Genomic DNA, 2,829 nt, shown 5'->3' with positions numbered 1-2,829 from the left:
CCCTCACCAACATTTGAAGAATTTCGTGGGTCACGTGCCCAATCTATGCAGAATGTTGTTCCAGATGATGCTATCCGGCTAAGAGTTTTCAAATACTCTTTAGCCAGTGAAGCAAGAGTTTGGTTTGAGAAGCTGCCCCACAACACTATTCATACGTGAGCTTGTTGTTGTTTTTCTCAAGAAGTGGTTTCCCCGAAGCAAGAAAGCTGAAAATCATGACAAGATATATGATTTCAAACAGCTTCCGGGGGAACAACTATTAGAAGCTTAGGAGAGATTCAAGGAACATTTGCAGAAATCTCCAAATCATGGTTTTCCAGATAATATATTGATGGAGAAGTTCTATAGAGGGCTAGATCCATTGACACAAGCAATGGCGAACAATGTAGTTGGTGGGTGTTTTATAGACAAGACTTATGCCCCAATCACTCAGCTGCTTGATAAGCTTACTACTCATAATCAAGCATGGCATTGGGGTGGTATTGATAATGTAGCCTATGGAGCCCCAATGATCCATAACATTGTGAAGGATAATCAAGAGACTTAGGACACTCTAGCTCAGATAACAACCAATATTTCTTTGCTGACCAAGAGACTTGATGAAATGGAAGCAAAGAAAGTTAATGTTGTTGAAGAAATTCCGGGAATGCCCAAGGGAATGTACCAAGTTCAAGAGGTGCCTCCTATGCAGTATGAGGATGCTAACTATGCTAATAACTCTCAAAGGGATTACCAAAGGCAGAACTACCAAGGAGGCTATCAAAATCAGACACAGAATCAACGGAGAGCTCAACAGGGACAAGGTAATTACAACAACAACTATATTGGCTCTGTCACGACCCAACCGGAGGGCTATGACGGGCACCCGGAGCTAACCCACCGGGCACCTCTCATCATACTTTCACAAACATAACTAGGTGAGCCACATAGCCTACTCATAATCTCTATGCATCAATGATACACTTCCCATCGGGCTATGGCACTTCCATAACAACATCAACAACTATACCAATTATATATATACACACAAGCCGGCAAGGCTATCAAAATGATATACAAAATATGAGCCGACAAGGCTAAGGGACATCTAGCTATGCACAACTGTCTACGAGCCTCTAGAAAGAGTATGTGATATCATAAAGACAGGACAGGACCCCAGCATGCCCATATATGTACACAAAAGAATAGTACCAACAACTGCAGCTCCGAATCAAATGGAGCTCCTCTAAGCAGTCTCTGGATAAGCAGCCTAAGGATCAAGTTTGTCTCCCTGTCCACCTGCGGGCATGACGCAGCGTCCACAAATAAAAGGACGTCAGTACGAACAATGTACTGAGTATGTAAGGCATAAGAAAGAACAAAATACAAGCATAAAGGGTAACATGAGATAGAAGAGCCATGAGATAGGAAAGTCATTTATGCCTCTTGAAATGGTCATCATATTTACTTATTCTTTTTCTAATGGAAACCTTCCATACATACGCATACCTATATAGTAGAACCATACCCGACCATAGAGGTTCGGTGTCACACATACCCGGCCATAGAAAGGCTCGGTGTTGTACATACTCAACTGCATTGGTGTACGCGCAATGAATATCATACCCAGTCATACAAGCTCGGTGTTACATAATGGCCATACATATGTACATACATATACACGTAGGAGTACATAAGTAGTGTCAACATCATCATCATCAATATATCTTCCTTTAGAGGGCCAACTATAGTAGGATTAGATCAACGATATGATGAGATTATCAAGACTTATGAGCTTTAGCACTTCTAGGAATGGAGGCATCATGGAAAACATCATGGAATTTACATATGTGTATATAATAATGCCTTAGGAAGGAAGGGTTAGCCTCACATACATTCACATCTTCCTAACTACTTAATGTTCACCTCCAAAGTTTGAGAAATTTACATTTAAAAGGATTCATACCAAGGTTAAGCCTTAAAGACACTCTTAAATTCAAACTAGAATAATTCATGAGCTAGCGAAAATTGATCCCCTGTTTTATCTACTTCTACCAAATTCCAAAAAAACTCCCAACAACAATGACATTATTAGCAATACCATAATCAAGAGACTTTACTCAAATTAGGCATCATTCAATCCCCAAATCTCCTTCTCAAAATCATTCATAACAATATCTACCACACAACACCATACATACTTACATACAATACCTCCTCAACATCGTTAATATCATCCACATCAAGACTATACTCATAGCATGCCAAGAATCACAATTCAAGTTAACCTATAGTTCACAATATTCTTAAATTCATACTTGAACCCCATTTTCGCCTTTTCATCCTTCAACCAAATGGTATAACAATCAAATAACCTTAACCATATACAAAAGATGTAAAATCTTACCTTAATCACTCAAGAGCAAGTCTTGGGTCAACTTACTTCACTAAGGTGAAGTCTCCAACACCAACACCATAGGAAATCTTGAGTTCCACAAACCCTAGCAAGCTTCTTAGCACTTGAATCTCTTGATTCTGTTATATTTGGCTTAGATTAGTTTATGGACCTAGAGAGAGGGTTTTGGAGCTCAAAGATCTGTTTTGGGGAAATAATGAGTCCAAATGATATGAAATGAAATATATAAAGCGTAACTTAAAATCCCGTCGGGCAATTCTACGCTCACTTTGACGGACCGTCAAAATTCCTACAATCTGTGAAAATGCTCCGTCAAACAGCCTAGCCAAACATGGCTCACTGTGACTGTTTTACGCTGGGAAAATACCATTTGATGGGCCGCAAAAATTTCTACGGTCCGTCAAACTGATCCGTCAAAATATTCTGCCCGACCA

At 39.7% G+C, this 2,829-nt stretch overlaps 1 non-coding gene across 1 annotated transcript; it reads right to left on the bottom strand.

Annotated features, from left to right (window-relative positions):
• Positions 1-209: 209 nt before the first annotated feature.
• On the bottom strand, positions 210-315 carry LOC132625310 (small nucleolar RNA R71). Its single transcript, XR_009576746.1, has one exon. It is a non-coding gene; the product is annotated as a small nucleolar RNA R71 (small nucleolar RNA).
• Positions 316-2,829: the final 2,514 nt, after the last annotated feature.

This window comes from Lycium barbarum, chromosome 12, assembly GCF_019175385.1.
Source record: "Lycium barbarum isolate Lr01 chromosome 12, ASM1917538v2, whole genome shotgun sequence".
NCBI lineage: Eukaryota > Viridiplantae > Streptophyta > Magnoliopsida > Solanales > Solanaceae > Lycium > Lycium barbarum.
This window is presented reverse-complemented; position numbering and strand designations above follow the sequence as displayed.